A 24,362-nucleotide genomic window follows, 5' to 3' on the forward strand; every position below is an offset into this window, starting at 1 on the left:
AAGTAAGAGCACATGTGGGGGTAAAGGATGAACAGATGAACAAAATATTAAAGTGAGAAGGGCTTTCTGTGGACTGACGACAATAGTACACCATTCATTGTGGAAGATCATTTATCTAAATCTTTGCATCTAAAAACCAAAAAAGAAAAACAATCTTAAAAGGACATCATGCATCATAGTGTAAAATTGTGTATCATCTATTTTATTTATGCATAGACACGTGTATAGTGCTGTGTAAAAATGTGCCTGCCTCTTCCCATATGTGGTGTCTCTGGGGAAGGTGACAGGCAAGAAACGAGGGTGGTTTGCAGTATTCTTACAGCCAGCATGGGAAAGTCTCAGTGTCCATCCAGCCTTCATCGTGGGCACTTAGATGCCTCCCATCGTTTCTGTGTCTTCATCCAAGTGTCATTGCCTAACTTTATTAAGGAGGCAGAGAGGACTTGGGCGGGGGGAACAGAGATGAGGTGGGGCAGCTCAGGGACGGCTCCCCACCCCATCCCAGGACGTGCAGACTGCGTCCAGCAGGGAAGACAAGCCACGGAGATGTTCTCCAAGGAAGCGAGCTCATGGTCGTTTTCCTTTATAGGAATCAGTCTGACTATCGTAGAAAGGAAAAGAAGAAAAGATGGAAGCAGGGAGTCCTGCGCAAGGCCAGCGTGTGTCTGGAACGCGCAGACGTGATTGGGAGGGACAGACAGGGGCACCTAGAATCAGCATCCTTGCTTTGTTGTGTGGCTGACCATGGCATAATCCAGCACAGGAAATAGAACTGGGATGATTGCATCTCATTCTGCCTCCAGCCTCAGTCCTTGACCTAGCACAAAGTGCATGCATTTTGCTGAATTAGGTGCCAATCATCACAGACTGAAACGAGGCACAGTAAGATAATGAGAGTCAGCTCTCTGCCTCTGCTCTCCATGAAGTATACGCCTTATTCCCAAGGTCTGGAGGAAAAGCTGCTTCACCTGATGCCTTTTCATTGCTACCTACAGTCTGTAAAGTGTCATGGTTGCCATTTTCCCTTCAGAGTGGTAACACATGCATTGCATTTTCTTTAAACTGTATCAGTTGAACTTCTATGAAAATAAATGATTAAATACTCACACAAACTTTTATTTTACATCAACAGCCATCATTACATAGGCCTTGATTTATCCTACATAGAGTAAATTAAAAGTATGGAAAAATCATAGTTATTCAGGAATACAAAACAAACATCTAAATGAGTAAATTAAAAAATAAAATAAAGGTAGTATCCCCGTAGTTTAAAAGAATGGCTTTGGTAACATTAAATGAATAAATGTTAAGAAGAATATCTGGTCCATGTCGTAATTATCAGTCAAATGCAAGAGTCAGACAAATTTACCAAAGTGGGCTATGAAGCAGCGATCTTCATAATATATTCAAAATCTTAAATTCATCTTTCTTGGTTTTTACCCATATAGTTCACAAAACTAGAAAATTTAATACATAGAAAATATGTATGCATGTATGTTTTAAAATTACTCAGAGTAATGATACATGCAACTGTTTGGCTTCCAATCCATGCATATTTAAAGGCCAAAGATGTTGGTACAGTGTTTTAATTAACCCGACGTTCCCCAGGGTTAAACAGCAGCTCAGGGGAAGTGACAGAGACAAATGGACCCGCGGCAGCTCCTGTCACCTGCGCGTCCTCCCTGGGACCCCGCGTCTGTGCTTCTCTCTCTGGATGCCCTGAGATTCAGTATTCCATCATGGAAGACATGTCCCTGAAACATTAATTCCTACCGTTCGTAACTCCCTTGAGTATTACGAAGGGGGAAAATCACATTTTTTAAAAAAATGGTCTTTTTTCATGGTTTCTGCATTTGGTAGCAAATTAGAGACTCTGGGTCCTCATTATCCAGTACTCTTTGCTCGCACTTGGAGGCAGAGGGAGCATCAAAGGCGGCGCAGAGAGTGAACTGGGCATCGCCAGTGGGACCTGGCCTCCCAGCTGCGCCCCACCGCTCCCAGCGGCCAGCGGTCTGTTCACCCTGCAGAGGACAGGGTCTCAGGGCTGAGGCCGGGGGGGGGTCCCCCGAGCGCCCTCGGTTACCCCGGGTCAGTGTGCATAGCGGTGAGCTCAACAAAAAAACAACACGAAACTTAAAAAATATCTAAAAGCCCAGTTGAGCGTGAAATCGCCACCAAAGAGGACGTCAACAACTAATAAATATTGCAGGTGACCCAGAATTGGCATGCGGTTAAACTGAGAACATCCGTTTTCATTGCGAAATAATCAGCGTCACTCTGCATAAGACTTCATTTAATTGTCTTGAACCTAATTTCATGTACTAGAAAGACCACTGTAGTAAAATTCTAAGTCAAGGTTTAACCATGTATGAGCCTTGTAAAAATAAATAAATAAATAAAAACAATGCTTAATTACTGTGATTAAAAAAAAAAAAGACTTCATTTAAGGGACCCTTTCCCTTGAGCTTGCTGGAGACCCACGCCCTGGGGCTGTGCTGTCGGGCCCAGAGCTGGAGCGCGTGCACCCCGCCTTCCCGCAGGAAGCAGGGCATCAGGAGGAACAGCAATCGAAAGGCAATTACCGGGCACCAGACCGGCACAATCTGTTCAAGGGACTTGTCCGCCGGCATGGGGTCCGTGCGCGCAAGAAGGACCGGGTAAGGGATTCTTCCTCAAGCCGCAGAGTTTCCCAGAGATGCCGAGGGATTCGTGCCAGGTCTCTCGGCCAGAAGGAGAGCAGGGCTGCACCTTTCCGTCCTTATTCTCTGTGCAGAAGATTTCTGATGTCCCAGACATTGAGGACCTCCATTTGATAGAGCAGCCTGCTTTGGGGATGTTGACAATCAGTATTTTTCCTCTTTGCCTTCTCCCTGGAGATTATGTTAGACAAGTAATTATTATATTAACCAGAGTCAAGGCAAGAGAGAAGAAAAAGCAAAACAAGACCCGAGTTAAAGAGAAAATACGTACCTGGGCAGGTAGCAAGGCAGACATTTCTTTCTGGAGGTCCAGCTATTTCTATTTCTATCTTTGAAATCCAGCTAATATTTTAAAAGAGGGCATACATGATTCTTGGTGTAGTTTTACTTTGTTATTTTGGCTAAAAAAACTAAAAAACTACTTTAACAGGATGACTGTAAGAAAGATAAGTTTCATTTATGCTTATCAGAGGCATTTACAAGAAACAACCTAAGTTTTGCTTACACAAACCAAGTTAGTTTATAAAATAAACTAGCTGAAGTATCTGTTATGTGGCTTAACCCGTTTTGTCTCCATGGGGAATTTGCATACCTGGTCTCCAATTTATTTCATTTAAGCCCACCTGGAAAGACGTCAAAGATAGGTTGTTGCATTTTAAACGTTTTTGCAGAAAAATAGATATGGTATGTTCTTGTTTTATAAAATAGATTGTTAGCACATGTATTAAAAAGGACCTTTACCTGGGTGTTCTTTTGCACACTGGAGAGTAACGTGGTGGGGGAAGAGACTTTTAAAAACCTTTTGAATTATATTTGTCTCTCTCATTTATTTATTATAACATTATCAGAAACAAACGTAGATTAAAAAGCAACACATAACAAGCCTAACAGACAAAGTCTCACTAAGAGGTTGTTATTTATTATAAGTGAGGGACAGAGGTTGAATAGGGGAGGGAGATGATGACCCCTTAATGTGAGAGAAAAATAAGACTCTTCCACCTTTGAAGTCAAACCAAATAGCGCTACAGGCAAATCCTTCCATACTTTCCTCTGTTGCTGGCAATGTTTATCTTCTGGTTTGCTTTTCAAACCTCTATCAAACTTCTGCCTTGAACCTCTGATAGTTTTGGACCAACAAGAGAACTGAAACTTCTAAGTAAGAAGTATCAGGTGTTAGACCCTGCCTGGTGACCTTCAGTCACAGGGAGTGAGTGGCTGGTCCAGTTCAGGTCCCGAGCAGACACGAGTAACAGTGCATCTGTACATCTCTCAGCCATGATCCTTCGGAAGTACCTCTACGATGACAGCTCTCATCAGAGCGTTGAATTAGTCGTGGTTACATCCTAGGGAAGGAACTGTGCCCTGGCACACAGAGTTGGGATGGTAAACAATCTCCCATTTCCCCGTTGATATTTTGTGAGATTGTTACTGACATAAGTATATTCCAAGTTACCAAATCGAAGGGAAGAAATAAATGAGATGTTTACAAGGATTACAAAATTTGGGGTGGAAATTCTTAGCGAAAATGCCTTGGAAGATAACAGGAGAGAGAAGCCAAAATTCTTGACAACTCAGGATGAAAACACCTCAGGAGATACCATGGAAAGAAAGGCTGGATGACCACGGTCACAGCCACAGCTGCAGTGAGTTCAAAGCTGTCTGAACAGCCAGTGTGAACCTTCCGAGAGAAAGAATTCACCTTTTCCTGATCTCTGCACATTGATTTCACATTGTTGGACCTTGACGAACATCCTTCGGTTTTAATCCACCAATGCATAGATCCAGTCTGCCAACAGGGGTTTAAATATGCAAGAGAAACCTCCTCCGAAGCATGGAGAGAAGGGTTTTCCCACTGCCAAGGAACCGGAGCTCTGTGTTTCCCAGGAGATTTTGCGGAATAGTTGAATTAATGGTGCAGTGCAGTCGTGCAGTCAGTGTCAGAGGGGCTGAAGGAAGAGTGGTCTCTCCATCCTGGATCAAGGATGTCACGGAGCAGCAGGTAGATCCCAGCTCAGGAGCTCAGTGGATGAAATCCACTGCTTAACCTCAGTCTCCTAACAGTGAAACCAAGGGCAGTAGATTGGATCAGCAATGGACAAATTTTTATATTATTTTTCAGTTTAAGAAACCCCTTGTAGAAGAAAACTGTACTTTTTAGAATAAACAAATAAAAGAGATACACTTGTCCAAGCATTTTCTCTGAAGCAGCCTGGGAGGGTCTGGCGGAAGAGCGAGAATAAATGCATCTGAGTTCTCCCAGCATCCCCACGGTTCGGCCTCAGGTCTGCCTGGGTCCACAGCCTCTTACTCAAGTGCCACTCATATTTACTATAGTTCTTTGCAGATTTTCTTAACACCTGAAAAACGGTCCCCCTTATAATACACATGCCAGTGTATTTCATACTCCAGTGTACTTAGAAAATGTAATAAAATTCAAAATAAAGAGAAATGAAAAATAAAATTAAAAATTTAATTTTGGGGGCTTCCCTGGTGGCGCAGTGGTTGAGAGTTTGCCTGTCGATGCAGGGGACACGGGTTCGTGCCCCAGTCCGGGAAGATCCCACATGCCGTGGAGCGGCTGGGCCCGTGAGCCATGGCCGCTGAGCCTGCGCATCCGGAGCCTGTGCTCCACAACGGGAAAGGCCGCAACAGTGAGAGGCCCGCGTACCGCCAAAAAAAAAAAAATTAATTTTGTTTATAATAAAACAAAATTTATTGAGTGCTTTTATATATTAAGGCATTTTTCTAAGTGTTTTTGCAGATATCAACTTATTTAACAATCTCCATAAGAATTCCGTGGATCAGGTACTATTTTTACCCCCTTTTTATACTAAGAAAGTAAGGCACAGGGATTTAAGGGTATTTTTAAGGACTAAATGGGATAAGAGCTTATGTTTTTAACACATTTAAGAGGGAAAGGAGTTAAAAAAATACACAGACACTTATAAAGAAATATTAATTCAGCATCATCCTTAAGAGATTTCCATAAACCTTATAGGAAAATATGTAGTACACATGGAAAACACTAAAATCGTTTCCGACCTAATGGTGTATGAGAACGTAACGAAACTCGGTCCAGCTCCGATGAGCTCGTTTACAAATCGAGCCGCCAGGTTACCCTCACTCTTCCGGAAACGCAGCATTGCCTAAAACTGTATTCGCTTGCGTCTGTCTGCCAACTCAGAGAAGCAGCTCACCTCCAAAATGCTGGTAATACATGTGGATAATGACACATGAGAAGACACTTCTAGTGCTCAGTAAGGAACGTCCGCCCTCACCCTGAGGATCCAACCAAGTTGACCTGCAAGGATGTGCCGTGGCCAGGACCTGTAGAGACTAGAGCAGGGCCCGCACGCGGAGTCCCAAGCAGCTGCTGAGACCTTCTCCCTCCCTCCCCCGTCTGCTCCGTCTTCCTTCCCTTTGTCCCCTGGCTCGTGGCCTTCCATTTCCCATCAATGAATTCCCCTTTTTCCACATCTGGCTCGCCAGGGTCCACTCGTAGGGTGCCTCCTACACGGACCCCATCTCTCCCACTCCATCCCCTTCATCACCTCACCAGCCTCTCTTGAGGGGAATCCGTGTGGTGTGAATTCTACAAAATGCTGGCGGAGCAGAAGAGCACACAGAAATTGTACAACGTTCTCCTTGTCCAGTCTCATCAATGGCAGCTGTCTTGTAAGCAGCTCTTAGAGAGGCTGACGCGTTTGCGCTGCCCCTGAGCAGCCTGGGTTCACGTGCGACTTTATGCAAAGCACACCCCAAATGTATGGGAGGAACACAAACGTTTCTTAAAAGATCCTTTCTATGTTTGTTGAATGAATGATGGACAAACAGATGAGTTAAAACGTGCAGAATCACCGTGATACAAGACACAGTTAAGTACACGGATAAAGTGAAGTATAATCTTAGAATCTGCAAAACATTCCACTTTGGTTTACGTATTTTCCATAATGATATGTTACTCTATAATCAGACTTTAAAACATGTGGTTTCTCAGAATTTTATAAATTTGTATAAATTTATAAATATACAGTCATATAAAAATATATGTATATATTTTGTATATAAATATATACATATATATGTATATATAAATATACAAAGTCAATTTTTATAAATTTGGACAATAAATAAACAAGAAAATAGTTGAGCGAGGACAAGTAAGACTGCAGAGATTTTTTTCCCTGGGATGTACACTGATACCCTTTTTCTTTCCAAACCACATTTTGCATGTGACTCTTTTAAAAGTGTGTGAAGGAATGAAGATGGATATATTCATCTGGATATGGTCCTGCTCTTGGGGTGAGTTCCCTGATTTTTTAAAACTCTTTGCTCTTAAATCAAGTTCACCAACAAGACCAACAGAGCAAGAAAGTTTTCATGGTTGGAATCCACGTTGCTACTTTATAATGTCCTAAAAATCTTTTTTATTTCCTGATAGAAAACATTCTTAAAGACAAAAGTAAAAATCAAAGTATTGTTAGTGATTTGACCAACATATTATTCACACATTTGAAAACTAAATTAAGAGAGCAAGATAAAATAGACTAAAACGGTTAACAATCAACCTAATGTTTAACATTTTGATCTCAGTTGTTGAAAGACAAAATACATTTTCAAAGTAGAGCTGGCTGCACATGAAATTGCAGTGGGGAAATATTGTTTTTGATGTTCTCCTTCTCCAGTTTCGACAGGGTGTTTCTTTATCGCTTGTTCTTTCAATCTCTCAGTCTGTCAGTGCCATTCCCTCTATGAAAAACTTACTCCTGGAAAGAGATTCATTTATTTCATGACTTCAGTGAACAGATACTTTAGCCAAGTATCATGCTAGGCGTTGTGGGGTGATGCAGATGTGAGCAAGGCGTCGTCTCTGTCCTTGTGGAACCTCCAGTATCACCTGGTGTGTGACCAGGGGAGGATAAGCAGAGCAAACTCAGTGTTATCGAAAGGATTATTTACAGATAGAGTGAGAGGGCGTCAGAGCAGAAGTATACTTCTGATGGATCGCAAGGAAAAATCAGTTGTACTTTGATAAGCAACTACACCAGAAATGAATGAATAAGTATATTCTCAGTGTCAACACTCAATATTAAGCATTATTATTCCAAGTGGAAAGAATAGCAGGGTAAAGCAGTGGATTTCCACAGAGGTTTCTAGGAATATAAAACTGAACCTAAAACACCGGGACACGAATGGAGAAGCACTCAAGCATTGAGTAAAGCTTTCAGGTTCACGGGACGTAGAGTCTGTTTTAGGAAACCACTGACGGTCAGTTCAGAGAAAACTGGCACTATGGGCATTATGCTTTTGGAAGATTACACGTGTAGCCCTGCAGAACGGATTGAAGGAAGAGAAAGTTTCTGGAGGGGAGGCCATTTCGAAGGCTACTGGGACAGAGCCCGTGCAGGAGGTGGGAGAAGTGTGCACAGAGCAGAGGTATGGAGGTACAGAATTCAAGGTGTCTGTGACAGAGATTAGGACGAAATGTGACGTCACCTCCAGCTTCCTACCTCTCTTTATCTGTCCCCTTCCTCGTCCTGTGTGATTTTGTTCATCAGTGGTCTTCGACGTTTCAGCACCAATCCATGGCGGTCTCGCTCTGCCCCAACTGAGCATCCCACTCTGATTAAGTGTGAGGTTGGCCATCCCCTCTACATCTCCAGGTCTTGCCCTAATCCGCCACTGCCCTGCACCCTTCTGCTCCACTGAGACTTGCAGATACATTTCCCCAGATAACTCCCCCGCCTTCAGTTCAGTAGCATCATTCTCCTCATTCTCCTTTATGCTCACAGTTGTATTGGCACTGACTGCATATATTTATCGTTTTTTCCCTATTCTATTAGTTTGAAAGTTTTTATTAGACTAGGATGATTTTTAGTAACTAATGCATGAACAAGCTACTAGGCGCATATCTACTCTGTGGGATAAATGCATCTTTAACTGGTAAGTGGATAATTATAACGGTGAGAGATCAAAGTATAAAACTCCATCATATTGTATACGTCTTCTATTCTGAGAAATAGTATTGTGTTTGTTAACTCAGTCAGTGCTGTGTTTTGTTGAATAATACATTTCTAAAATTTATCTGGAATCAGATGTGAGAAATTTGAACTATAGGCTTGAAAGTTAAAAACAGTTTCTATTCCCAGAGAACCGAAAGATATGAGAAAAATCCCTACTTTAGCATCTTACTTTTTAGATATGATATTCAGTGACAGATTTGTACATTTTCTTGTACAGACATTAATTTTTTTCCTTCAGTGGAATACTGAGCCACTGCCTTAATTCCAGTAAGTATCCAATGATGAATGAATATTTTTTCTTTTTGGTGCTCTTAAAGATGTCTACACTTGCCTCAGTTATACTGCTGAGGCAATCTGGGTTTCCCACTAGCACTGGCACTCTTAATGTCTGCTTTACTTATTTTTGTTGATAATGATATTAAAGAAAAATGCAACTAAATTTTGACTAATTGAGCAACTTCAATTTGATATACAAATATGATAACAGCACCATCCGGCTGTGTTTTTTTGTGGGCGATAGTCTTCAAAATTTACAAAAGTTCTAACTTTGTATAAGGAAAGCCCTTTAAGAATATCAATATCTAATAACAAAATTTCAAGTTGTTAAAAACTGAATATACATAAAAATTGCCTGTTCTCTCAAAAACACATGGCCTACGTTGTCTTGGAAAAATATGTTTTCTAGGAATCAAAGAACAATAGCTATGAGACATTTTAGCAATTATCTTATGACAAAGAAACAGAGGCCCAGAGAGGTAGAGAGATTGACACAAAATAATGCACTTTATAAGGCCCATAACGGATATGTGTTAAACATAAAAATCTTCTCTACTTCTTTGTACTAACCCACATTGCACTTTTAAACATCTAAATTTGGTTTTTTTAGTTGTGGTAGAATACCCACAACATAAAACTTGCCTTCTTAACCATTTTTTCTAAATTTGATTTTAAGCACTAGTATTTTGGATCTCTGCCACAGAGCATCAGACACTGAGCTTTGAAACGGGTACCATTTCTTGCTATGTGGACTGCTGCTAGAGGGGCTCAATAAATATTTTGCCAGATAAGTAAAAAAGTATACTGGTGTTTGGGAGCTGGGAAGGAAAGGAAGAATCTGGAAAACAACTCTGAACCTTGATTTCAATTTCTGCCTAAGATAAACTCTTAAATATAACTTGACTTTTCAGTAAAACAAGTGCCTTTACGTTAGGACGTGTGTGTCTTACTGGTCCATCTCAGGGTCCACTTTTAACCCCGATCCCTACTGATTTAAGTGCGTTAGGAGCACAGACAACCACCATTTCTCCAACTCCTACATCCATGGCTGGACACACAGTGCAGCACAAAGAGCCCTAAGTGATGAACTACACAACCAGGTTGTGCTTCAAGACCGTCTCTCTGCCCGTATAGCCCAAATATGTTTTTAAGAGTTTAAAGTGTTAACTTTTTCAAATGTACTTAATGTGTTATTTGTAGGTTTCTGTGAATTGCAGAATACCTTTTTCTGAAGCCCTTTAACTAATTTGCCATTTTCTTTCCCCATTGCTTTCTGTCTCCCAGTAAGTAGGATGTCCTTAGACATATAACATCCTTTGAGCATGCAAGGCAAGTCTTCTCTTGTCACTTAAGTTTTATTGTGGCCAACTGTTCACAAGTCAAATAGTTTTAGTTGGGAGTATTTTTAAGACAGTAAGTGCCTGTGTTTACTAAAATGTAGGAAAATCTTTGCTTCCCCGCGTTAAATAAAGCCCCAAGAAAAAGTAATTTTTTTTGCGTTGCTCTTAGTATCTTCTAACTTGGAAAAATTACATTCAGAAAAAGTTGGTTTAATGATGTCAGATAAAGTACAAAGTTTCAAAACTCATTCTGTGAGCATAATTTATAGCTACATAAATGCTGATTCCGGGTTTGAACGCTGAGGCAGCCCGAGGAACACCATACCAGCTGTGACAACTTGCAGGTTGGGTCCATTATAATTGAGTTTTACCTATTTATCCACTATTTGCAAGAACTGATTGAGCTGCCTCTCGATTTTACCTACACTCTGGGCTTTTAGTGCATTGAAATTACAGTTTTGAACTGAAAAATACCATAAACAAATTAATCTTTTTAGGAAGAGGCGAAATATACTGGCTTGAGCGAAACAGGTTGCAATTTTTATTAAATATTTTAAGTGCTTTACAGCCACTGGATTGCATTGGATTAGACTGCATTTCAGAGTCATCTTTTTTCTCTTAAATCAAAAATTGTTACCAATACCCGACATTTTTAATTAGCTTCTGAAGTTTTCTGCTTCCTTTTCGAAGAAAGGTGTTATGTAGTCCTCTTGTTTATTCTACTCAGACTCAGTAAGGCATTGTTCTTTCTTCTCATTTTTCTTTTCCATTATTTTTCATTTTTATTTATGCTTTTTTTTTTTTTTTACAAAACTATCCTTCCATTGTCTTTAAATAGACTTTATGTTTTGAATAGTTTTAGATGGAGACAAAAATCGAGAACATAGTACACAGTTCCCATACGCCCTGCACACTGCTTCCCTGTCATTATCTCACATTAATGCAGTACATTTGTTACAACCAAGAAACCAATATTGATACATTATGATTCAGTAAAGTCCTTTATTCAGATTTCCTTAGTTTTAACTTAATGTCTTTTTCTGTTCCAGGATCTCATCCAGGAACCCTCTGTACAATGAAGTGTCACGTCTCCTTAGGCAGATGTGACACTTCAGTTAAATTTTGTGAAAGTTGTATGCATTGTGTTTAGATTAATTTTTTTCAAATGAATCCAATAGTCCCAGCACCATTTGTTGGAAAGACTGTCCTTTCACTATTGAATTGCTTTGCTCCTTGGTCAGAGATCAGCTATATTTATGTGGGTCTGTTTCTGGGCTCCCTATTCTGTTCCACTGATCTATTTATCTATTCTTTCACCAATATTGCACTGTCTTGATTACCATAATTTTATAGCAACTTTTTTTTTTTTTTTTTTTCCGGTACGCGGGCCTCTCACTGCCGTGGCCTCTCCCGTCACGGAGCACAGGCTCCGGACACGCAGGCTTAGTGGCCACGGCCCACGGGCCCAGCTGCCCCGCGGCACGCGGGATCCTCCCGGACCGGGGCACGAACCTGCGCCCCCTGCATCGGCAGGCGGACTCCCAACCACTGCGCCACCAGGGAAGCCCTATAGCAACTTTTGAAGTTAATAGTGCCGGTCCTCGAACTTTGCTCTTCTTCAGGGTGGTGTTGGCTATTCTGGGTATTTCCCCTTTCATTATAAACGTTAGACTCATTTTGTCGATGTCCGCAAAGTAACTAGCCAGTAGTTTGATTTAGTATGATGTGAATCTGTAGATCAAGTTGAGAAGAATCTTAACAGTGTTGAATCTTCATATCTATGAACATGGAATTTCTATTTATTTAGATCTTCTTTGACTTCTTTCAGGAGAATTTTGTAATTTTCTTCATATAGATCTTGTACATATTTTGTTAGATTTATACCTAAGTATTTGGGGGGGAATGCTACTATAAATGCTGTTGTTTTAAATTTCAAGTTCCAGTTGTTCAGTGCTGGTGTGTCGGAAAGCAATTTATGTTTGCATATCAATCTTGTATCCTGCAACTCTGCTATAATTGCCTATTAGTTCCAGGAAGGTGTTTTCCCAATTTCTTTGGGATTTTCTACATTGATCTTTTACATGACAGCTTTCTGCTCTAATTTTTATTAGTTCTTTTTTATACGTGCTCTAGGCATAAATTATTCTACTTTCTGTAATTCTCTAAAATAGAAGTTTAGATTACTGATTTTAGAATTTTTGTCTTTTTTAATGTATGTATTTAATGCTATAAATTTCCCTCTAAGCAATGCTCTCGCTGTGTCTCACACATTCTGATAAGTTGTATTTTAAATTTCATTTAGTTCAAAATTTTAAAACCTTTCTCTTGAGACTTCTTTTTCCATTGTGTTATTTGGAAACGTGTTGTTCAATACCCACATGTTTTGGGATTTTCCAACTATCTGTATTGATTTCAAATTTAATGCCCATGTGATCAAAGAACATACTTTGTACTATTTCTATTCTTTTAAATTAGTTGTGTTTCTGGCCTAGAAAGGGGTCTATCTTATGCGTGCTCCATGTGAGCTTGAGAAGAGTGTGTGCTGTGATATTGCTGGATGCAGAATTCTACAAAGGTCAATGAGGTCAAGTTGTTATGGTGCATTTCACCTCAGCTGTATCCTTGCTGATTTTCTGTCTGCTTGATATGTCAATTAATGAAGAGGAATGTTGTCTTCTCCAGCTATAATCAAGGACTTGTCTGTTTTTCCTTGAAGGTCTGTCAGGTTTTGCCTAAATAGAGGCAAAATCCTCTCTGGCATCTTGATTCTCTCTTGCTAGGTGCATACAAATTAAGGAGTGTTGTCTTCTTAGACAACTGACCTTTATATCATTATGCAATGTCTCTTTTTCCTTGTTCTGATGTCCACATTGTCTGAAATTAATTCGACTGGCCAACTTTCTTCTTATCACTGTTAGTATGATACATATCTCCCCACCTCTTTACTTTTCACTTGTGACTTTAGGTTTAAAAAGGGTTTCTTGTAAACAACCCGTAGTAGGATCTTTTTAAAAAATCCGCTCTAACAACCTGTCTTTATTAGTGTATTGAGACCACTCACATGTAAAGTGGTTATTGACATAGTTGGATTCATAGTTACCATGGTTGTAACTGTTTTCTATTCACTGTTCTTCTTTCTCTTCTATTTTCTGCCTTCTCTGGCTTTAAGTTAGCACTCTATATGACTGTATATTCTCTTGGCTTGTCAGTTATACTTCTTTCAAAAAAATTAGTGGTTTCCATAAAGTTTGCAATATACGTTTATAACTAATCTAATTTTATTTTCAAATTACACTGTACCACTTCGTGAGCACTGCGGGTGCCTTACAGCAGAGTATTCCCACATAAAATTGCTGTCTTTATCTCCAGTGTATCATATGTTATAATCAATCACACAATACATTGTTGTTATTATTACTTTGAGCAAACATTTATCTATTAGATGGATTAAGAATAAAATAAATGATTTTACTTTACCTTCTTTCCTTCTCCAATTTCTTTTTTTAATGTAGATCTAAGTTTCTGACCTATGGCATCTCCCTTCTCTCTAAAGAACATATTTTAATATTTCGTGCAGGGCAGGTGTGCTGGTAATGAATACTCTCTTTTTGTTTGTTTGAGAAAGTCTTTACTTTTCTTTCATTTTTGAAGAGTAATTTCTCTGGATGTAGAATTCAAGGTTGGTGGGTTTTTTCCTTTGAACACTTCAAATATTTCCTTCCATTCTCTTCCTGCTTGCACAGTCTCTGATGAAAAGCATGCTGTTATACTTATCTTTTTCCTCTATAGATAATTTTGTTCTTTGCTTTATTTCAAGATTTTCTCCTTGTCTTTGGTTTTCTGCAGTTTGAATATGATATGCCTAAGTGTAGGTTTTTTGGTATTTATCCTACTTGATATTCTTTGAGATTCCTGGATCTATTCTTTGGAATGTCATTAATTTCGGAAAGTTCTTAGCCATTATTACTTCAAATATTTCTTCTGCTCCTTTCTTTCTTCTCCTTTTAATATTCTATTTATGTGTATGTCACATCTTTTGAAAATACCCCACTGTTCTTGGATATTATGTTCTATGTTTTCCTTTTTCTCTATTTGTATTTCAGTTTGGAAAGTCTATGATGACGTGCTTCAAGTTCACTGATTCTTTCCTCAGCTACGTAGAGCTTACTGATGAGCTCATCAAAGGCATTCTTCATTTCTGTTAACAATGTTTTTGATTTCTAGCATTTCCTTTTGATTCTTAGCGTTTTCATCTCTCTGCTTACATTACCCATCTATTCTTGTATGTTGTCCACTTTTTCATTAGAGACATTAGCATATCAATTACTTAAAAATCCTGATATAAAATTTTCAAAATCTCTTCCATTGGTGAGTGTGGTTCTTATGTTTGCCTTGTCTCTGCTGACTGTGTTTTTGCCTTTGAGCTTGCATTGTAATTTTTTGTTGAAAGCTGAACGTGGTGCACTGAATAGAAGGAACTGAGGTAAGTAGGCCTTTGGGAAGAGTTTTTGTGTTTATCTGGGTAGGACTTAGGCTGTGTTTACTGTTTGGTGTAGAGGTGGGTGTCAGAGGCTAGAGTTTCCTCTGGTGCCCACGTTTTTCTCTCCCATATTGTCTGGGTTTCCCTGGAGACTCCTTCTCAAATAGAGTCTGAACTTTGTAGCTCTTTCAGCTTGAGGCACTCTTATTATTCAGGATCCCTGTTAATTGCTGGCAGGCAGTGGGAGAAGGAAAGCAGTCATTCATTTAATGATTAACTTCAGTCTTTCTGTGTCCCTCAGCTGTGATTTTCGCAACCATTTCTTAGCTTTTTCTCTCTCCCCTCCTTAGATGAAACGGGAAGGTTAGAGTTGACTGGAGTTGCGTAATTGCCTTTCTCCCCAAGTGAGACAAGGCTCTGGTGAAGTCACTGTCCCTGGGGAGTAAACACTCATCATAGAGAAAACACCGGGCACATTTCAAAGTAGTTGGTGTTCTCCTCCTCATGCTGCAGACAGACGTGATTTTTCTCGGCACCTACCATGAGAATCTGCTGGGTTCCTTCACTTAAAGTCCACGAAAGGATGGAAGTCCCCCTGGACTGCAGCCCCAGGAGTTCCTCACCACCAGTCTAGTCCAAACTCAGCCTCCAGCAAGTCATCACATTACCACTCGAGTATGCCTGCTGGTCTATGCCTGCAGTGCCTGCTGCTCTGGGCAAACTGATCTTGGCTGCGGTCCCCTGAATTCAACTGAATCTCCAGACTTCAGGCTGGCGATTAGCCCTGGAACCTCAATTCTCTGATGGGTTCAAGAAAGCCTTTGATTTTCAGTTAGCTCAGATTTTCTCTTGTTGTGAGGACGACAGCAATGATTTCCAAGCTCTTTACATGTTGGCACTGAAACTGGAAGTGCTCTGCACATTTTTTTAATGTAGTATTTTTCAAAGGCACTGGCACTGTGCTTAACATCTGGTTACTAGATAAAAACTGTGTGGTTAGGAAAATATTTTTTCAAGTATAAGGCTGAGAGATCAATCCATAAAACTTTGCACACCTGAACAAGTGTTCTGTGGACAAAGATCCCTTTAGCAATTGGGGGGTGTTTTTTATTCTCTGATATTGTACTGCTCCTTTTTTTCTTTCTTTCTTTCTTTTTTCTATTTTTTTTTTTTTACCATGCCACAAAGCTTGCGGGATCATCGTTCCCAGGCCAGAGGTCGGGCCCGAGCTCCTGTGGTGGGAGCTCAGTCCAAACAGCTGGACTAACAGACAACCTCAGACCCCAGAGAATATTAATTGGAGTGAGGCCTCCTGGAGTTCCTCATCTCAGCACCAAGACCCGGTTCTATCCATCTGCCTGCAAACTCCACTGCTGGACATCTCAGGCCAAACAACCAGTAAGACAGGAATACAGCACCACCCAAAAAAAAAAAAAAAAGAAAGAAACAACAAAAAAATATGTTACAGACGAAGTAGCAAGGTAAAAACCTACAAGACCAAATAAATGAAGACGAAATAGGCAATCTACCTGAAAAAGAATTCAGAGTAATGATAGTAAACATGATCCAAAATCTCAGAAAGAGAATGGACAAAATACAAGAAACATTTAACAAGGATCTACAAGAACTAAAGAGCAAACAAATGGTGATGAACAACACAACAAATGAAATTAAAAATACTCTAGAAGGAATCAATAGCAGAAGAACTGAGGCAGAAGAACGGATAAGTGACCTCCTGGAAGATAAACTGTTGGAAGTAATTGTCAGGGAGCAGAATAAAGAAAAAGAATGAAAAGAATTGAGGACAGTCTCAAAGACCTCGGGGACAACATTAAACACACCAACATTTGAATTATAGGGGTCCCCGAAGGAGAAGAGAAAAAAGAAAGGGTCTGAGAAAATATTTGAAGAGTTTATAATTGAAAACTTCCCTAACATGGGAAAGGAAAGAGTCAATCAAGTCCAGGAAGCACAGAGATTACCATACAGGATAAACCCAAAGAGAAACATGCTGAGGCACATAGTAATCAAACTATCAAAAATTAAATACAAAGGAAGAATATTAAAAGCAGCAAGGGAAAAGCAACAAATAACATACAAGGGAATCCCCTTTAGGTTAACAGCTGATCTTTCAGCAGAAACACTGCAAGCAGGAAGGGAGTGGCAGGACATATTTAAAGTGATGAAAGGGAAACACCTACAACCAAGATTACTCTATGCAGCAAGGATATCACTCAGATTTGATGGAGAAATTTAAACCTTTACAGGTAAGCAAAAGTTAAGAGAATTCAGCACCACCAAACCAGCTTTACAGCAAATGCTAAAGGAACTTCTCTAGGCAAGAAACACAAGAGAAGGAAAAGACCTACAAAAACAAGTCCAAAACTATTAAGAAAATGGTAATAGGAACATACATATCGATAATTACCTTAAATGTAAATGGATGAAATGCTCCAACAAAAAGACATAGACTGGCTGAATGGATACAAAAACAAGACCTGTGCATATGTTGTCTACAAGAGACCCACTTTTGAACTAGGGACACATACAGACTGAAAGTGAGGGGATGGAAAAAGATATTCCATGTAAATGCAAATCAAAAGAAAGCTGGAGCAGCAATTCTCATGTCAGACAAAAGACTTTAAAATAAAGACTATTACAAGAGACAAGGACACTACATAATGATCAAGGGATCAAACCAAGAAGAAGATATAACAACTGTAAATATTTATGCACTCAACATAGGAGCACCTCAATAGATAAGGCAAATGCTAACAGCCATAAAAGGGGAAATAAACATTAACAAAATCATAGTAGGGGACTTTAACACCCCACTTTCACCAATGGACAGATCATCCACAATGAAAATAAATAAGGAAACACAAGCTTTAAATGACACATTAAACAAGATGGACTTAACTGATACTCATAGGACATTCCTGCCAAAAACATTAGAATACACTTTCTTCTCAAGTGCTCATGGAACATTCTCCAGGATAGACCATATCTTGGGTCACAAATCAAGCCCTGGTAAATATAAGAAAATTGAAATAATATCAAGTATCTTTTCTGACCATAACGCTATGAGACTAGGTATCAAATACAGGGAAAAAACTGTAAGAAATACAAACACATGGAGGCTAAACAATACACTACTAAATAACCAAGAGATCACTAATGAAGTCAAAGAGGAAATCAGAAAATACCTAGAAACAAATGACAATGAAAACATGACGACCCAAACCCTATTGGATGTAGCAAAAGCAGTTCTAAGAGGGAAGTTTATAGCAATACAATCCTACCTCAAGAAACAAGAAACATCTCAAATAAACAATCTAACCTTACACCTAAAGCAGTTAGAGAAAGAAGAACAAAAAACCCCCAAAGTTAGCAGAAGGAAAGAAATCATAAATATCAGATCAGAAATCAATGAAAAAGAAATGAAGGAAACAATAGCAAAGATCAATAAAACTAAAAGCTGGTTCTTTGAGAAGATAAATAAAATTGATAAACCACTAGCCAGACTCATCAAGAAAAAAAGGAGAAGACTCATATCAATAGAATTAGAAATGAAAAAGGAGAAGTAACAATGACACTGCAGAAATACAAAGGATCATGAGAGATTACTACAAGCAAATATATGCCAATAAAATGGACAACCTGGAAGAAATGGACACATTCTTAGAAAAGCACAACTTTCCAAGACTGAACCAGGAAGAAACAGAAAATATAAACAGACCAATCACAAGCACTGAAATTGAAACTGTGATTAAAAATCTTCCAACAAACAATAACCCAGGACCAGATGGCTTCACAGGTGAATTCTATCAAACATTTAGAGAAGAGCGAAAACCTCTCCTTCTCAAACTCTTCCAAAATATAGCAGAGGGAGGAACACTCCCAAACTCATTCTACGAGGCCACCATCACCCTGATACCAAAACCAGAAAAGATGTCACATAAAAAGAAAACTACAGGCCAATATCACTGATGAACATACATGCAAAAATCCTCAACAAAATACTAGCAAACAGAATCCAGCAGCACATTAAAAGGATCATACACCATGATCAAGTGGGGTTTATCCCAGGAATGCAAGGGTTCTTCAATATATGCAAATCAAGCAATGTGATACACCATATTAAAAGAGTGAAGGAGAAAAACCATATGATCATCTCAGTAGATGCAGAAAAAGCTTTTGACAAAATTCAACACCGATTTATGATGAAAAACCCTCCATAAAGTAGGCATATAGGGAACTTACCTCAACATAATAAAGGCCATATATGACAAACCCATAGCCAACGTCGCTCTCAATGGTGAAAAACTGAAACCATTTCCAATAAGATCGGGAACAAGACAAGGTTGCCCACTTTCAGCAATATTATTCAACATAGTTTTGGAAGTTTTAGCAACAGCAATCAGAGAAGAAAAAGAAATAAAAGGAATCCAAATCGGAAAAGAAGAAGTAAAACTGTTACTGTTTGCAGATGACATGATGCTAAACATAGAGAATCCTAAAGATGCTACCAGAAAACTACTAGAGCTAATCAATGAATTTGGTAGGGTCGTGGGATACAAAAGTAATGCACTGAAATCTCTTGCATTCCTATACACTAAGGATGAAAAATCTAAAAGAGAAATTAAGGAAACACTCCCATTTACCATTGCAACAAAAAGAATAAAATACCTAGGAATAAACCTACCTAAGGACACAAAGACCTCTATGCAGAAAACTATAAGACACTGATGAAAGAAATTAAAGATGATACAAACAGATGGAGAGATGTAGCATGTTCTTGCATTGGAAGAATCAACATTGTGAAAATGACTCTACTACCCAAAGCAATCTACAGATTCAATGCAATCCCTATAAAACTACCAATGGCAATTTTCACAGAACTAGAACAAAACATTTCACAATTTGTATGGAAACACAAAAGACCCCGAAGAGCCAAAGCAATCTTGTGAAAGAAAAATGCAGCTGGAGGAATCAGGCTCCCTGACTTCAGACTATACTACAAAGCTACAGTAATCAAGACAGTACGGTACTGGCACAAAAACAGAAATATAGACCAATGGAACAGGATAGAAAGCCCAGAGAAAAACCCATGCACATATGGTCACCTTATCTTTGATAAAGGAGGCAAGAGTATACAGTGGAGAAAAGACAGCCTCTTCAATAAGTGGCATTGGGAAAACTGGCCAACTACATGTAGAAGAATGAAATTAGAGCACTTCCTAACACCACACACAAAAATAACCTCCAAATGGATTAAAGACCTCAATGTAAGGCCAGACACTATAAAACTCATAGGCAGAACACTCTATGACATAAAACACAGCAAGATCCTTTTTGACCCATCTCCTAGAGAAATGTAAATAAAAACAAAAATAAACAAATGGGACCTAATGAAACTTAAAAGCTTTTGCACAGCAAAGGAAACCATAAAAAAGACGAAAAGACAACCCTCAAAATGGGAGAAAATATTTGCAAACGAAGCAACTGACAAAGGATTAATCTCCAAAATTTACAAGCAGCTCCTGCAGCTCAATATCTTAAAAACAAACAACCCAATCCAAAATGGGCAGAAGACCTAAACAGACATTTCTCCAAAGAAGATATACAGATTGCCAACAAACACATGAAAAGATGCTCAACATCACTAATCATTAGAGAAATGCAAATCAGAACTGCAGTTAGGTATCACCTCACACTGGTCAGAATGGGCATCATCAAAAATTCTACAAACATTAAATGCTGGAGAGGGTGTGGAGAAAAGGGAGCCCTCTTGCACTGTTGGTGGGAATGTAAATTGATACAGCCGCTCTGGAGAACACTATGGAGGTTCTTTAGAAAACTAAAAATAGAACTACCATATAACCCAGCAATCCCACTACTGGGTATATATGCTGAGAAAACCATAATTCAAAAAGAGTCATGTACCACAATGTAACACAATGTTCATTGCAGCTCTATTTACAATAGCCAGACATGGAAGCAACCTAAGTTTCCACTGACAGATAATGAATAAAGAAGATGTGGCACATATATACAATGGAATATTACTCAGTCATAAAAAGAAACGAATTTGAGTTATTTGTAGTGAGGTGGATGGACCTAGAGTCTATCATACAGAGTGAAGTAAGTCAGAAAGAGGAAAATAAATACCGTATGCTAACACATATATATGGAATCTAAAACAAACAAAAAAAATGGTTCTGAAAAACCTAGGGGCAAGACAGGAATAAAGATGCAGACGTAGAGAATGGACTTGAGGATATGGGGAGGGGGAAGGATAAGCTGGGACTAAGTGAGAGAGTGGCATGGACATATATACACTACCAAACGTAAAATAGATAGCTAGTGGGAAGCAGCCACATAGCACAGGGAGATCAGCTCGGTGCTCTGTGACCACCTAGAGGGGTGGGATAGGGAGGGTGGGAGGGAGACACAAAGGGAGGAGATATGGGGATGTATGTATATGTATAGGTGATTCACTTTGTTATAAGGCAGAAACTAAGACACCATTGTAAAGCAATTATACTCCAATAAAGATGTTAAATAAATAAATAAATAATATATATATGTAATATCATATATATATTTTTTCTACCAGAGGGAGGGTATCTGTATGATCACTGAGATCTTCCTGTTTTCCTTTTGATCCCACTACAGATGATAAAATACGCTGGAGCATGAGAGTAGCTACTTAAGGGGCTGTGGCAGCGAGAACTGAGCAGCTCTTCTCCTGTAGCCAGAAACACCCTGTGCACATCTGACTACATACTGAACTCACCCCACAGCCTCGTGAAGCACAGGTGTTGAGGAATGAGACAAGTACAAAGAACAGTCTCTCCTAAGTGCGTCCAGACGGTCTTCAGGACAACTTGGACTTAATATTTTCAGTATTTTTTAGAGCTTTAATCGCCATAAGTAGGGACCATGGTATCTGAATTTTATAGGTAGACAGAGTCCATGGAGGACTTCTAAACTCACACATTCAGTCATAGATAATAAAATCAACCTAAATACATATGAATTTCAATTGTGGGTTTTCACGTCAGATGGTTAAGTCAGCATCTGAAACCTGAAAAATGCAGGCTGCGTTCCGTAATCAAACCTATTGATTTCACTCACTCTCTATATCAAGCCTTCTTTTGTCTCTTTCTATCATGTTTTGTTCATGTCCTGTAGATAGTGTGTATGCTGGTTTTCTATTTCCTAGAAATGTGTCTTTCGAGTCCGATTTTGCCGTTATGAAAACCAAGAAGGACTTTAGTCCTGCACAGTGTCATGTTATTTAAAAACCACAGAATATGTAAATAAAATTCATCACCACCATGTATAAAGGCAGGGAACAGAGACATTACCGTCCAATAGTAAATTCCATCATTGTTTGCCTGTTTGTTTGTCAAAGCCTTTATGAAGCGTGCTACTTTCGGGACTGTGTCCACAAGCTCCAAAATGACCTAAAGACGAAGCGTGGAGACCAGGAGGGAAGCAGAGAGAGGTGGGGCCCGAGGCCCAAAATACAGGGGGTTAATGCAAGGAGGACTTGAGTCCAGAGCGGAGGCTTTCTCACTTCATAAATTACCATCCTGATGTACATTCAATACTGGCGAATTCGGTGCACAAGTCATGCAAAGAATGTCCGTGGGTGGGGAGGGCTGACAGGAGGGGTCAGGCAGCAGTGTCTGCGGCTGGGCTTGCTTTGTTAACGGCCCCAGATTTCAAGCAGATACGAGGACATTCTTCACATACCTGAGAGCGCCGGGTGCTCCAGCACACTGTTTCCATCTCTAAGTGGATCTCGAAAGCTCTTTCTAACTAAAACGCTGGCAAGGAAACAATCCCATCACTACATGTCGCTGTCATTTTGTCTTTTGGGTGATTGGTTGCAGACGCTGGTTCGAAAAAATGCTTCGGGGTCCTCGTCACCCCACCTGCCAGCCGTCCACACTGAGCCACCGACTGGGAGAGCAGCCGCTAGGCCACAGTGATCTGGCTTCTAAACTTACGTTTTCTTGCCTCCACTTACCGGTGCTTATTTTGTAAAAGAAACGTCCGAGGGTTTTAGATGATAGTATAAGGCAATAATGGATACCTTAGATAACTTTATTAAACATAGATTAAACTTTAATTATAGAAATACAAGGAATTGTATTTCTATAGGAATATTCTATGTTCTTATAGAAATACAAGGAATATCAAATATACACAAATTCAGGACAAAGTTTAATTCAAAATAGAATTGGACTGGGAGAGCAGGAATATTACTTAGTCTTATCTTTAACAGAAATAAAAAATGAAGGCTGTAACAACTAGATGTTTTCTTAAGTGAAGGAAAGTCTAAGACTAATTTTTTAAAACGTGAATAGTAGATAACCTGAAAAGCTCCTTGTGATAAGGCTATTGTATTCCTTGTGGAACGTATTTCAAAGCATGGCATTTTAATATTCTTTACAAGATAGGACAAACAAGGGTTTTATTTTTGTTATTGCTATATAATTAAAAGTTGTGTAAGCCAGGAGGTGTAATCATATTACACTGCTTAACTGTAAATGTTATTAGTCATATTAATGTACACTCTGATTACTGATTTATCAAAAGGGAGATATACGTATTTTGGAAGAATGGGAGGGGGGTAGTCTATGGATATGGAGGACTATATAAAATAGATTAATTCTCAACCTGAATACAGGCAGACCCCGTTTTTAAATTTATTGTGCTTCACAGGTAATGGGGTTTTCACAAGTTGAAGGTTTGTGGCAACCCCACATGGAGCAAGTCTTTTTCCAACAATATTTGCTCACTTTGTGTCTGTGTGTTACGTTCTGGTAATTTTCACAATATTTCAAACTTTTTCATGACTGTTACGTTTGTTATGGTGGCTCTGTGATCAGTGACTTTACTGCTACCCCTCCCTGAAGGCTCAGATGATGCTTAGCAGTTCTTAGCAATAACGTATTTTTCATTAAGGTATGTGCATTGTTTTATTAGACAACATGCTACATTGCACACTTAACAGACTACAGCAGAGTGTAAACATAGCTTTATTTGTGCTGGAAACAAAGTTACGGTGACACACTTTATCTCAATACTCACTTTATTGCTGTGGTCCAGAGCCAAACCCGCAGTATCTCTGAGGTTTGCCTATATAAGGAGAGTAAGAGATATCGTCTAAAAGCTAGAAATCAAGAAAGAGCTGTCTGTCCAAGCATTTATTTGGGAATGCTGTGGTAAATTACATTAGAAACAGCTGAAAGATAGGAAAGAGTAGAACAAAAATTAGGAGGATGGGCTAAGGACCATCATTTTTCTTAGACAATTATGTTTTTTGTTTTTGTTTTTGTTTTTTGCGGTACGCGGGCCTCACTGTTGTGGCCTCTCCCGTTGCGGAGCACAGGCTCCGGATGCGCAGGCTCAGCGGCCATGGCTCACGGGCCCAGCCGCTCCGCGGCATGTGGGATCTTCCCAGACCGGGGCACAAACCCATGTCCCCTGCATCGGCAGGCTGACTCTCAACCACTGCGCCACCAGG

The 24,362-nt window shown here is 39.5% G+C and overlaps 1 long non-coding RNA gene across 2 annotated transcripts in view; it reads right to left on the reverse strand.

Annotated features, from left to right (window-relative positions):
- Positions 1-97: 97 nt before the first annotated feature.
- LOC109550265 (uncharacterized) overlaps positions 98-24,362 on the reverse strand; it is a 219,975-nt gene continuing 195,710 nt past the window's right edge. Inside the window, exons 10-11 of one of the 2 annotated variants that reach the window (XR_012327502.1) lie at positions 23,927-23,974; positions 98-4,753 (exon numbers count right to left, since the gene is read on the reverse strand). This is a non-coding gene — a long non-coding RNA (uncharacterized lncRNA). The remainder of the gene's footprint in view (positions 4,754-23,926; positions 23,975-24,362) is intronic. The other variant, XR_012327505.1, reaches the window with a different exon arrangement.

Source organism: Tursiops truncatus, chromosome 18 (assembly GCF_011762595.2).
Source record: "Tursiops truncatus isolate mTurTru1 chromosome 18, mTurTru1.mat.Y, whole genome shotgun sequence".
Lineage (NCBI taxonomy): Eukaryota > Metazoa > Chordata > Mammalia > Artiodactyla > Delphinidae > Tursiops > Tursiops truncatus.